We start from the raw sequence: 15266 nt of genomic DNA, 5'->3' as shown, positions 1-15266 counted from the left end.
ACAATTTACTGAATGAGAGGGATAAAGGGAAGGAAGAGGGTTGTATACATTGATAATTATGCAAAGTAATTTGAGAAGGGAGAAAGACTACTTATTGGATAGAGGGAGAAGTCTGAAGGTAGGGAAGTCTCTTTAACAGCTGAGAGTAGAAATATTTGGAGAGAACATTTGGAGAGAAAGTGAACTTGATGTGTGGGAAATGTCTTGGATAAATGCAAGATGGAATGCAAGATGGAATGTCAAATTCAGGGCATCTTTGTACTACTGGTTCAGTTAGCTAGAATGGAAAATCAGTGAAGCAGAGACTAAATAAGGCTGGAGAGATAGGTTAGAATTCTATTGTGGAGCACCTCAAAAGTGTCATATGAGTGGAGAGAGACACATGGGAATTCACAAGATATGGCCACAGACTGGATATGGAAAGATAAGGAAGACTCACAAAAGACTTTGAGATTATGATATTCTGGGTAACTGAAAAGATGGGAGGGTCCTCCACATAAATAAGTAAATTTATAGAAGAAATAGGTTTAGGAGGGAAAATGATAAATTCCATTTTGGGTTTCTTGAATTTGAACTGCTAATAAAACATCCAAATGCTGATATCAAAAAGATAGTCTAGGAGGTTTCCAGTAAGCAAAAGGTGATGAAGTACAAAATTCTAGGAGAGTGATTATGGTTGGACAGATGTTTATTTATCTCTGCCTATGAATAACTGGTAGAGAGAAGGTCCAGGTCAGAGAAGAAAGGACATTAATGCTTAGAGAAACTTAGTTAAATAGAGAAGAGCAGAAGTAGGTGAGAGTATTGCCATGGAATCTAAGGAAAATTAATATACGTAGTGGGGAAAGGGAGAAGCGTACTAGTTGATCATGTCAATTAGTGTTCCCAGGTCCCAGATGAAAATTAATCTTTCAGATTTGAGAATAAGAAATTAGAATTTTCAATAATTCTTTGTATTTCCTCAAATAATGTTATTCTGTATTTTTGTAACATTTTATGGATGTGTTTTAAAATGAGTACCTAAAATAATAGTGAATCATTTTTCTTTGATAGGGTTATATTAAAAGTTTCAGAGATTTTCTTTTAAAGATACTTTTTAGGAAAAAACAGATTTTTTAAAATATTACAAACACATCGTGGGATTTTAAATGTCTGATTTCCTTTATCATTCTAAAAATACTTTCAATATTCTTCATACTCATTATTATGAATATCTGAAATTTTTCAATGAAAAAGAAAAATAGTTATTTACAAAGAACTGTAGCCTCTAGGAAATATTTAAACATTAGAAAACTTCAGTGAACATTACTGAATGAAGCAACATTCACATTTACTAGTAAAGATAACTGCACTGCATAGAATTATATGTCAAAATGACCAATTTAAAGATTTAATTTTGTTTTTAAAACATTATTTCTTGGAATGTCATTCATGGAATTTATATAAAGTATATTATGTATATAAATTTATTTATATTTATTATATTTGTAAGAATAACTCAATTACAGCAGACAAGATCACGAACACATAACTATATCATGGCAACAGTTACAAATATGATTAGATGGTGACTGCTTTTCTCCTCCATCGTCTCGTCATTGGACCTGAAAATGTTAACCTTAACCTTCAAATTAACTTTTCAGCATTTCCTTATCTTATTTTTACATCAATGAATTCTTTTGAATCAGTAATACCTCCATGTTGATTGTTAATCTTTAATTATCTCTCTCTTTTTAAAAAATAATAGTTGTTTATTTTTCAAAATAAATGCAAAGATAGTTTTCAACATTTACCTTTGTAAAACTTGGTGTTCCATAAATTTTTTTCCCTCCCTCCCTCATCCCTTAGACAGCAAGTACTCCAGCATAGGTTAAACATATACAATTCTTCTAAACATATTTCCACATTTATCATGTTGCACAAGAAAAGGCAGATCAAAAAGGGAAAAAAAATGAGAAAAAAATCAAACAACAACAAAAAAGATGAAAATATTATGTGATCTTCATTCAATCCCCTCCACTTCTCTCTATCACAAGTCAATTGGAATTGACCTCTTTATTGACATGATTACTGAATCACCTCATTGTTGAAAAGAGCCAAATCCATCACAGTCGATCATCATATAGTCTTGTTGCTGTGGACAATGTTCTCTTGGTGCCACTCACTTCACTTAGCATCAATTCATCTAAGTCTCTTCAGGCCTTTCTGAATTATTCAACTAATTGTTTCTTATAGAACAATGATATCCCATTATATCCACATACCATAATTTATTCAGCCATTGCCCAACTGATAGACATCTACTCTGTTTCCAGTTGCTTACTACTACAAACATTTTTGCACATACGGGTCCTTTCCCCACTTTTTATGATCTTTTTGTGATACAGACCCAGTAAAGCCACTGCTCGATCCAAGTGTATGCCCAGTTTGATAGCCCTTTGAGCATAGGTTAACCATTAACTCTCTTTTTTTTTTTTTTTTTTTTATAGAAAATCATTTGAAACTTTATTTTTAATTTGTTTTATGTTTATTTAGTTTTGTGAACTTTTTTTTTTTTTTTTTTTTTTTAATTTAATAGCCTTTTATTTACAGGATATATACATGGGTAACTTTACAGCATTAACAATTGCCAAACCTCTTGTTCCAATTTTCACCTCTTACCCCCCACCTCTAAATGGCAGGATGACAATAGTGTTAAATATTAAATATAACTTAGATACATAATAAGTATACATGACAAAACATTATTTGTACTGACAAAGAATCAGACTCTGAATTATTTTACAATTAGCTTATGAAGAAATCAAAAATCAGGTGTGCATAAATATAGGGATTAGAATTCAATGTAATGGTTTTAGTCATCCCCAAGTTCTTTTCGGGTATACTGGTTCAGTTCATTACTGCTCCATTAGAAATGATTTGGTTGATCTTGTTGCTGAGGATGGCTGATCCATCAGAACTGGTCATCATCGTATTGTTGTTAGTATATAATGATCTCCTGGTCCTGCTCATTTCACTCAGCATCAGTTAGGTTAGAACTCTCAGGCCTTTCTGAAATCATCCTGTTGGTCATTTCTTACAGAACAGTAATATTCCATAATTTTCATATACCACAATTTATTCAGCCATTCTCCAACTGATGGACATCCATTCAGTTTCAGTTTCTAGCCACTACAAAAGGGCTGCCACAAACATTCGTGCACATCAGTCCCTTTCCCTTCTTATAATCTCTTTGGATATAATCCCAGTAGTAACTCTGGATCAAAGGTATGCACAGTTTGATAACTTTTTGAGCATAGTTCAAACTACTCTCAAAATGGTTGGATTAGTTCACAACTTCACCAACAATGAATCAATGTCCCAGTTTTCCACATCCCCTCAACAATCATCATTATTTTTCCTGTCATTTAGCCAATCGAAACGGTGTAGTAGTATCTTAGAGTTGTCTTAATTTGCATTTCTCTGATTAATAATGACTTGGAGCATCTTTTCCATATGACTAGAAATAGTTTCAATTTCTTCATCTGAAATTGTCTGTTCATATCCTTTGACCATTTTCAATTGGAATGGCTTGATTTTTATAAATTAGAGTTAATTCTCTATATATATTTTGGAAATGAGGCCTTTATCAAGAACCTTTGACTGAAAATATTTTCCCAGTTATTGCTTCCCTTCTAATCTTGTCTGCATTATTGTTTGTACAAAACTTTTCAGTTTGGTATAATCAAATTTTCTATTTTTGGTCAGTAGTATCTCTAGTTCTGCTTTGGTCATAAAGACCTCCCTTCACAGGTCTGAGATTAAACTATCTGTTCCTCTAATTTATTATGTTTCATTCTTTATCCTAGGTCTGAACCCATTTTGACCTTATCTTGGTGTCAGGCGTTAAGTATGGATCAATGCCTAGTTTCTGCCATATTAGTTTCCAATTTTCCCAGCAATTTTTATCAAACAGTAAGTTCTTATCCCAAAAGCTGGGATCTTTGGGTTTCATCAAAGACTAGGTTGCTATATTTGTTGACTGTTTTATCGCCTAGACCTACTCTATTCCACTGATCAACTAATCTATTCCTTAGCCAATACCAAATAGTTTTGGTAACTGCTGCTCTATAATATAATTTTAGATCTGGCAGTAAGCCACCTTCATTTGATTTTTTCATTAATTCCTTGAAATTCTTGACCTTTTGTTTTCCATATGAACTTTGTTGATTTTTCTAGGTCATTAAAATAGTTTTTGAGGAGTCTGATTGGTATAGCGCTAAATAAATAGATTAGTTTAGGTAATATTGTCATCTTTATTATTTTGCTCGCCCTATCCAAGAGCATTTAATATTTTCAATTGGTTAGATCAGACTTAATTTGTGTGAAAAGTGGTCTAATTTTGCTCATAAAGTTTCTGATTTTCCCTTGGCAGATAGATTCCTAAATATTTTATATTATCAGTAGACTTTAAATGGAATTTCTCTTTGTAACTCTGACTGTTGGATTTTGTTAGTGATATAAGAATGCTGATGACTTATGTGGGTTTATTTTATAACCAAGCAACTTTGCTAAAGTTGTGGATTATTTCTAATAACTTTTTGAGAATCTCTGGGGTTCTCTAAGTATACCATCATGTCACTGAGCAAAAGGTGATAATTTAGCTTCCTCATTGCCTATTCTTATTCCTTTAATCTCTTTCTCAGCTCTTATTGCTATAGCTAGCGTTTCTAATACAATATTAAATAGTAACGGTGATAGTAGGCACCTTGTTTCACTCAGATCTTATTGGGAATGGTTGCAGTTTGTCTCCATTACATATGATGCTTACTGATGGTTTTAAATAGATGCTGCTGATTATTTTAAGGAAAAGTCCATTTATTCCTATACTCTCAAGTGTTTTAATAGGAATGGATGTTGGATTTATCAAATGCTTTTCTGCATCTATTGAATGATCATATGGTTTTTGTTAATTTGGTTATTGACATGGCCAATTATATTGATAGTTTTCCTAATATTGAACCAATACCTGCATTCCTGGTATAAATCCTACTTGATCATAGTGTATTATCTTGGAGATGATTTTCTGTAGTCTTTTTGCTAATATCTTATTTAGATTTTAGCATCAAATTCATTAGGGAGATTGGTCTATAATTTTCTTTCTCTGTTTTCAGCCTACCTGGTTTAGGTATCAGTACCATGTCTGTGTCATGAAGGAATTTGGTAGGACTCCTTCATTCCCTATTTATCAAATAATTTATATAGCATTGGACATTGTTCTTTAAATGTTTGGTAAAATTCACATATAAATCCATCTGGTCCTAGGTTTTTCTTAGGGAGTTGTTTAATTGCTGTTCTATTTCTTTTCTGAAATGGGACTATTCAACAATTACTTCCTCCTCTATTAGTCTGGAAGTCTATATTTTTGGAGGTAGTCATCCATTTCACTTGGTTATCAATTTATTGGCATAAGTTGAGCAAAATAACTCCATTATTATTTCTCTAATTTCTTCTTCTTGGTGGAAAGTTCTCCTTTCATTTTAAGACTACTAATTTCATTTCCTCCTCCTTTTTCTAATCAGATTTACCAAAGGCTTATCTATCTTTTTGGCTTTTCTAGAACCAACTCTTAGTTTTATTAATTAGTTCAATAGTTTTTACTTTCAATATTTTAATTTCTCCTTTTAATTTTAAATTTCCAATTTAGTATTTGATTGGGTGTTTTAATTTGGTCTTTTTAGTTTTTTGTTGCAAGCCCAATTCATAATCTTTTCTTTCTCTGTTTTATTCAAGTAAGCCTCTAAGGATATAAAATTCCCTCTTATTACGCTTTGGCTGCATCCACAAATTTGGTATGATGTCTCATCATTGTCATTATCTTGAGTGAAATTATTAATTGTATCTATAATTTGCTGCTTCACCAATCATTCTTTAAGATGAGATTGTTTAGTTTCCAATTACTTTTTGGTCTATTTCCCCTAATTTTTTGTTGAATGTAGTTTTATTGCATCATGATCTGAAAGAAAGCATTTACTATTTCTGCTTTCTTGCATTTAATTTGAGTCTTTATGTCCTAATATGGTCAATTTTTGAATAGGTTCCATGAACTGCTGAGAAGAAGTATATTCCTTCTATCTCATTCAATTTTCTCCAAAGATCCAACATACCTAATTTTTCTAATATTCTGTTTACTTCTTTAATTTCTTTCTTATTTGTTTTGTGGTTTGATTTGTCTAATTCTGAGGTGCAGGTTGAGATCTCCCTACTATTACAGTTTTGTTGTCTATTTCTTCTTGCAACTCTCTTAACTTCTCCTTTAGGAAGCTGAGTGCCATACCACTTGGTACATATATGTTTGATATTGATATTGCTTCATTGTCTATGCTACCCTTTAGCAAGACATAGTTTCCTTACTTATCCCTCTAAATTAGATCAATTTTTACTTTTGCTTGATCTGAGATATGGATGGCTATACCTGCTTTTGTTTACTTCACCTGAAGTATAATTGATTTTGCTCCAGCCTTTTACCTTTACTCTGTATGTATCTCCCTGCTTTAAATGTGTTTCTTGTAAACAGCATATTTTAGGGTTCTGACTTTTGATCCAGTCTGCTATCCACCTCCACTTTATGGGAGTTCATCCCATTCACATTTACGGTTAGAATTACTAAATCTGTATTTCCTGCCATCCTAATAACCCCAGATTGTGCTTTACTTACTTGCCTCCCCAACCCTCTTTCCCCCTTTTAAACTTATGTACCCCTCTTGTATCACGATACTTATCCTCTTTATAATCCCTCCCTCCCCCTTTGGTCTCCCCTTCCTTCCTTATTACTCTTTCTTTTCCCTTTCCTCTCCCCGTTTTTAATGGTGAGGAGAATTTCTCTAAAACAAATGTCAATTATTTTTCCTTTGAGCCAACTCTGATGAGAGTAAGATTCACACAATGTTCCTCCCCTCTCTAAATTCCCTCAGATATGATAAGTTTCCTTAGCCTCTTTGTGGGATGTGGTTTCCCTCTTTTATCCCTCCTTCCCACCTTATTCTGCCATGATCCCTTTTCCATATATACTTCCCTTTTTTTATGTTATATCAATTACTATCAAATTTTACATGTATTTTTTGTATATCCACAACAGAAATACAATTCTCAAGTTATTTTACCTTTTTCTGCATCTCTTGAGGTTCTATTCTTGGAGATCAAATTTTTGTTTAATTCTGGTTTTCTTCAGAAACAAATGGAATTCATTTGTTTCATTAAATATCCATCTTCTTCCCTGGAAGAAAATGCTCAGCTTAGCTGGGTAGTTTATTCTTGGCTGCATCCCAAGTTCTTGTGCCTTTCGAGATATCATATTCCAGGCCCTTCTTTCCTTTAATGTAGAGGCAGCCAGATCCTGGGTGATCCTTGTATGTGGCACCTCCTATTTAAATGGTTTTGGCTGCTTGTAAAATTTTTTCCTTTATCTGATAGTTCTGAAATTTTGCCACAATATTCCTTGGTGTTTTATTTTAGGGTTTCTTTCAGAAGGTGTTGATGAATTCTTTCAATGCCTATTTTACCTTCTGATTCTATTACATCTGAGCAGTTCTCTTTGATGATTTCTTGTAAAATAGTATCTGGCTCTTTTTTCATCATAGTTTTGGAGAAGTCAATAATCCTCAGATTATCTCTCCTAGATCTATTTTCCAAGTCTGTCATTTTAGCAAGTAGATAATTCATGGTTTTCCAGTTTGTCATTTTTGGTTTTGCTTGACTGATTCTTGCTGTCTCAATGCATCATTAGTTTCAATTTGTTCAGTTCTAATTTTTAAAATTATTTTCTTCATTAGCTTTTTACTTCTTTCTGTATATGTCAATTGAGTTTTTGAATGTATTGTTTTGGTCTGTGATTTTTTCCATTTCACTAATTTTTTTAGTGAATTATTTTCTTTCAATTCACCGATTCTACTTTCTTGCGTGTTCTTTGTCTTTTCAATTCCGGATCCTACTTTCTAGTGAATTCTTTATTTTTCAATTCACAATTCTTACTTTCCTGTGATTTTTTATTTTTCCAATTCACCAATTTGCACTTCCTAGAATTTTTATCTTTTCAATTAAGTATTTCAGGGAAGTTGTTGCTCTCTTAAGGCTTCTCTTTCCTTTCCCCATTTATCTTCTACTCTCTTTGAGACTTTTAATGGTCTCTTCTATGAGAGCATTATGTAAGGAGGACGAGTCTGATGCATTTTTGCTGTTTGAGGTCTCTTCAGGTTTGCTGACCTGCTCTTTTTCTGCATAGAAGCTGTCGATTGTTCTTTTCATCTTTTATTCATGTTTTAAAGCCTTTAGGATGGATCTCTAGGCAAGGGGTTACCAGCTTCCTCTGCAACAGGGAAAGATTAGATTTCCGGCTCAGGTATGGGGTGCTCTGGGTGAGGTTTTCCTTCCCCAACAGGAGTGGATTCAGCACTGGCGAGCTATCAAGCGGCAAGTAGGGCTGAGTGGATTGTCGTTGCCCTAGGCTAGAGACTAAGTGGTGAAAGTGTCACTGCCCCAGGCCGGAGCCTCTTGTGGGACTGTGAGTATTAGCAGCTGGCGCAGACCATGAACCGCCGAACTCTGCCCAGTGTCTCTGCCCAATGCAAATCGGCCCTGGAAAAGCTCTATGGCCAAGCCAAGCTCCCCACTGTGCAGATTGGAGGCTAACCGGAGCTCGTCCTCCTGCCGTGCAGGATCACAACTGCCCAAGGAAAAGCCCTTACTGCGGGTTGGGGCTGGCGCTATGCTGAGATCGTGCTTTCACCCTCGGTTTGAGACTCTCCTCGAACCTAATTTCTCTCCCGTCTCTGATCTCCCCCTGGCCCCGTAACCAACCTTTTTGGCGAGACTGCAGATTTTCTTTGGCAGGTGAGTTGTTCTACTTCTTATCTTTCCGAATTGTAGCAGTCAGACTATTTTTGAGGCTCGATATAATATTGGTAACGAGGGTAAGAGAAGAGCTTAGAAAGACGCGTGTGTCTTCTCCGCCTTCTTGGCTCCGCCCCCACCATTAACTCTCAAAGAGAACAGTTACATGGATAAATCACCAGGTCTGGAGTCAGGAAGACCTGAGTTAAATCTAGCCTCAGACACCTACTAGCTAGGTCACTTCAGACAAATCAGTTAATCTGTTTGTCTCAATTTCCTCATTTGTAAAATGGGATAGTTGTGAGGATCAAATGAGGTAAAGCACTTAGCTCAGCGTTTGAAATGTGAATTGATTGAATGTTTGATTAACTCTCTTCCTACCTGTCTGACCACTCCTTGGTTTCATTTGCTGGATTTTCAACCAAATTACATCTATTAACAGTAGGTATTTCCACAAACTGTACTAGCCCCTTTTCTTCTCTTGTTAACACTATTTTACTTGTTGATCTTATCAGTTTCCACGGGTTTTTCAATCATCTCTATGCAGATGATTCTTAGTCCATTTGACCATTCTTAATCTCTCTGCTGATCTCAAATCTCTCTTTTTCGACTACCTATTAGAAATCTTAAACTATATATCCTCTAGACAGTTTAAACTCAATATATCTCTTTTCCCTCAAATCTTCCCTTCTCCCTTAATTTTAGCATTATGTGGAGGACACTACCATTCTCTCAGTTATCTAGACTCAATGTCATCCTCAACTATTCATTCTTACCTCCATACTTAATCAATTGCCAAGCTCTGTTGATTTTCTCTTTGTAGAATCTTTCATATAGCTCTCTTTACCTTCTCTCTTCTGACCCAGCAACCATTCTGGTGCAGGTTCTCATCTAGCCTATGTCAACAACAGATGGATTGCTTTCTGTGATTCAAGTATTTATTTACTCCAATCCATCTTCTACTTCTCTTATCAAATTGATTTTCCGAAAGGTACTGGTATTATCATGTTCCCAGTCAACAAACTCCAGTGGCTTCTTATTCTCTTCAGTATCAAATGTAAAATCTTCAGTTTGGCTTTTAAACTACCTCAGTTTTATGAGTGAAACAAGCAAAACCAGGTATATAGTATACACAGTAACAGCAAGATTGTGTGATAATCAATTATGATGGACTTGGTTCTTCTCAATGGTTCATAGATCCAAGATAATTTTAATAACTTTGGGTGGAAAATGCCAACTGCACCCAGAGAAAGAATTATGGAGACTGAATATGTCAATATATGCATGCTATGTTTACTTTTTTCTTTTTCTTGTTTTTTTTTTCCTATCGTGGTTTTCCCCTTTTTTTCTGATGTTTTCTTCACATTATTCATAACGAAATATGTAAAAATATAATGTACATGTGTGTAACAAAAAAACCCAAAATAAAAAAAAACACCATTGCTTTTTATGCAGAGGGGAAAATAAAACATTTTTTTAAAGTACTTCATAATCTGGCCCCTTCCTGTCTTTCTCAGCTTCTTACATGTTACAACCTCTTCCCCTTCCTAATCATATTATAAACTCTACCACCAGTGATTCTGACCTTTGTGTTCCCCTTTGACAAGATATTCCATCTCTCAATTTTAGGATTTTTTATTGGCTCTCTCCTGGAACTTTCTCCTTACTCAACTTCACCTTTGGGTTTCCTTGGCTTCCTACAAATATTATCTAAAATCCATCTTCTGCAAGAAGTCTTTCCCAATCCTCCTTAATCTTAGTGCTTTCCACCTGAGATTATCTCTAATTTATCCTGTCTATAATTTGTCTTTACATAGTTGCTTATAAATCCTCTTTCTCATTAAATAATGGTATTTTTGCTTTTCTTTCTATTCCCAATGTCCCCAATTAGTACAGTGCCTGGCATATAATAGGTACTTAATAAATGTTTGTTAAAAGATTGATTGACTAGCTTTAGTAAGTAGTGACTCAAGACACCTTAGGGATATTTCTGGGGAATGATCCTATTGCTGGAGGGAGAAAGACAAGGAGAAGCTTACCTGGAGTATGACAATCCAGGACAGGATGTATCTTATCTGTAAGTATACTTCCTATTTTAACTCCCTCCCCCCCCAACTAACTGCTCAGCTTGGTTGTTTCCACTCTGCAATCAGAAGTTTGTGGTCACCCTTTGAATTTCAGTGCTCTTGGGTAAAGCTTTATCTTGCTGCCTTACTTCACAATTTTACTGCTATTTCTTAATTGATCCCAACAGGATATCATGATTGATTAATAGAACTTGAAAATCTCTTGCTATCTTCTTCCTGAATAATACCTACAACTATTTCCAACTTTCCCTGTGAAAGGAGAAAACAGTTTTGCTCCTTCCCTTGTTCTATTCAGAGATTTTAATGTCTTCTTACATTCACATAACAACCAGATTTCAGAAAAAAATAAAACGAATCTCTTCCTTGTATAAAAGAAAAAGACTTCTGTTTTGGCAGAAATTGTTTGTTCTGAGATTATAAACAAATTAGAGGAACATAGTATAGTTTATCTCTCAGACTTGTGGAGGAGGAAGAAATTTGTGACCAAAGATGAACTAGAGACCATTACTGATCACAAAATAGAAAATTTTGATTATATCAAATTAAAAAGCCTTTGTACAAACAAAACTAATGCAAACAAGATTAGAAGGGAAGCAACAAACTGGGAAAACATCTTCACAGTTAAAGGTTCTGATAAAGGCCTCATTTTCAAAATATATAGAGAATTGACTCTAATTTATAAGAAAACAAGCCATTCTTCAATTGATAAATGGTCAAAGGATATGAACAATTTTCAGATGATGAAATTAAAACTATTACCACTCATATGAAAGAGTGTTCCAATTCACTATTGATCAGAGAAATGCAAATTAAGACAACTCTGAGATACCACTACACACCTGTCAGATTGGCTAAGATGACAGGAAAAAATAATGATGAATGTTGGAGGGGCTGTGGGAAAACTGAGACACTGATGCATTGTTGGTGGAGTTGTGAACGAATCCAACCATTCTGGAAAGCAATCTGGAATTATGCCCAAAAAGTTATCAAACTGTGCATACCCTTTGATCCAGCAGTGCTACTACTGGGCTTATACCCCAAAGAGATACTAAAGAAGGGAAAGGGACCTGTATGTGCCAAAATGTTTGTGGCGGCCCTGTTTGTAGTGACTAGAAGCTGGAAAATGAATGGATGCCCATCAACTGGAGAATGGTTGGCTAAATTGTGGTATATGAATGTTATGGAATGTTATTATTCTGTAAGAAATGACCAGCAAGATGAATACAGAGAGGCTTGGAGAGACTTACATGAACTGATGCTAAGTGAAATGAACAGGACCAGGAGATCATTATATACTTCAACAATGATACTGTATGAGGATGTATTCTGATGGAAGTGGATTTCTTTGACAAAGAGACGTTACTCAGTTTCAATTGATCAATGATGGACAGAAGCACCTACACCCAAAGAAAGAACACTGGGAAATGAATATAAACTGTTTGCATTTTTGTTTTTCTTCCTGGGTTATTTCTACCTTCTGAATCCAATTCTTCCTGTGTAACAAGAGAACTGTTCGGTTCTACACACATATATTGTATCTAGGATATATTGCGACATATTTAACATATATAGGACTGCTTGCCATCTAGGGGAGGGGGTAAAGGGAGGGAGGGGAAAAATCGGAACAGAAGTGAGTGCAAGGGATAATGTTGTAAAAAATTACCCTGGCATGGGTTCTGTCAACAAAAAGTTATTATAATAAAATTAAAAAAAGAAAAAAAAAAGAAATTGTTTGTTCCATTCTTGCCACAATCTCAGGATCATACAATTTAGAATTGCAAAGAGGAGAGAACTAATATTTGTTAAGTATGGTACCAAGCATTGTGCCCAGAGCTTTGCAAATTTCATCATTGTGTTGTCCTGGTGGTATCATCATCATCATCATCATCATCATCATCATCATTTACTTGTTGCCAAGCACTTTGTAGTTATTTCACTTGATACCCATGACAAAACAGTGAGATAGGTGTCATTTATCCCCCTTTTACCATTGAGGAAACTGAGGCACACAGAGGTGTGTCAAGGAACTTAAATAATCTAATGTGACACCTTCATTTTATATATTAAAGTCTAGAGAAGCTAGTTTAGTATCACACAATAGTAACAAAAGAATTTGAACCTAGGTTCTTTGATCCCAAATTAAATACTTTCTATTCCAATGCCAATTTATTTTTTTTCAATGCCAATTATTTTCAACCCTTTATAAATTTTCTCACTCAACATTCATTTACTTGCATGCTGAGAATCAAAAAGAAGTCTAAATATAGTCCAAACTTAAAATGAAAATGTATGAATAAAAATCTCATAGCTTACAATGTTTTTTTCCCCCAATATGCACTTTCCTTATTATATATATATTAGCTGTTCAATGTACTATGTCATAGGTAGGGACATTTCTAATAGATCCTGTGTTGTGTGCTGTGGTAAAAGGGACAATCCTTTTGTGGAAGGGGATCTCTGAATGAAGACTTACTGGAGCACAGTAAGGGAGTAAGATTGTCTCATTCCTGTGATCTAAAGAAACCTGACATTTTACTGGTGTTATGATGTTGTATACGAGTATACATTATATGACACGATATTACATAAATGACATTATTTTAGTTTGTTTTTTGTCCCATTCTTCTGTTTTCTCACTAAAAGGTGGAAGGAAATCCCTCCTCTGAAGATATGTACTCTCTATGGTTCACAACATTGCTCAGTGAAAAGAGGAAGTATAAACTATATATGGCTGCTTCTTCATGATACCCTAAACCTCTCCAATTCTATCAATTCAGTCACAAGAGTCAATATTGGCAAACTTTATATCAACAGAAAAAAAATTATTTTAAAAGTATGTTCTGAACATGGTAATATAGAGCTCTACTATGATTTTGCTATAAAAACAATGCAAAGTAGAAGGAAAATACAAGAACTTTAATTTATATTTAAAAAAATGATTTGTAAACAAGTCCCTAACAAATCAATTATGGATTATTATATTTTAATTATGAATATTATGGTAAGTCATTGTTCAATCTATCTAAAATTCAATACAATCTGATACCATGTAACAAAGAAATTTTGAAACAATGTTGGTTCTTGAGATAAATTTTGTTCTCTCTCCAGTGTCAAACAGGAAACAAAACAAATTCCCAATTAATAGGGCGATTCAAAACAGAATAGGTTTATTCAATGTTAAGTTTTATTCCCTAAACTTTAGAATAAATTTTTAAATGGCACTTTCTTAAGTAAATAACTTGTCTACAAAAGGTCAAATTCCCATAGAATAAGAATCCAACTAATTTTTTTATCTTTAAAGCAAGGAGCTTATTACTATACAGATATTTTATAGAAATGTTTTGCCAACAAGAAATGTATTATAGGTCTGATTAATGTGACATGACCAAAGTTTTTCTCCTAAATTGCTGCAGCATAGAGAACCATGTCACTGCTTGTGTTGGTTTTTTTTTTAAAAAAACATTTAAATTTATCATGTGGAATTCTGATCTTAAAAATAAACTTTATCTCTATTATTTGCTTGGTAATTATATAGAAAATATGTGGAAGAGATCAATGTGGAGGTAGGGGGAATCTAAAACTTAATTGATTAGGTAGGTGTTTCTTGATTTTTGTATTCTAACCAGAATCAAATAATTGTTTTCAGAGGCAACAAAATTTCCAAAAGAATGGGCAATGAAACCTTAACTTAAGGACTCTATTTCTCACAATTCAAGATCAGTAAGGAATTTAATTTTGTATACTTTTTAAAAATCAGTTTTCATTTACTCAAAGTCCATTCCTAGAAGTTTTGTAGCCTGAACTAAAACTCCTTCTTTACAAGCCTTTCCAGAGCCTTCTTTATGTTAATACTTTCCATCTGCTGATTGTTCCCAATTTATTCTATACATATCTTGCTTTACAGTTGTTTGCATGTTCTCTTCCCCTTTAAATTGTAAACTCTTTAAAAGTAAACACCATATTTTTTGGCCTCTTTTTGTATACCCAGTGCTTACTTAGCACAGTGCTTTTGACACATAGTAATTGGTTAATAAATGTTTATTGATTGCCTGTCTAGCATATTAAAAGTTATGTCTTACATATATACTCTAGTTCTACTTTGAGTAGAAAGAGACAGGTCATGATGGAAGTCTTGCTGGAAGATGCCTTGATCTATGTTTTTGAAGGAGGTATAATGAATGAGCAGAGGCAGAGGGCAACCCATTCCAAGAGAACAGAGGAGCTCACAACAGTGGCAGAAACAAGCAAATAATGCATGTTGGAAAGGTGCAATGTAGTGAGATTCGAGAGGAAGAACAGCATGATAAAGTA

The sequence above is a fragment of the Sarcophilus harrisii genome, chromosome 4 (genome assembly GCF_902635505.1).
Source record: "Sarcophilus harrisii chromosome 4, mSarHar1.11, whole genome shotgun sequence".
NCBI classification, from domain to species: domain Eukaryota; kingdom Metazoa; phylum Chordata; class Mammalia; order Dasyuromorphia; family Dasyuridae; genus Sarcophilus; species Sarcophilus harrisii.
This window is presented reverse-complemented; position numbering follows the sequence as displayed.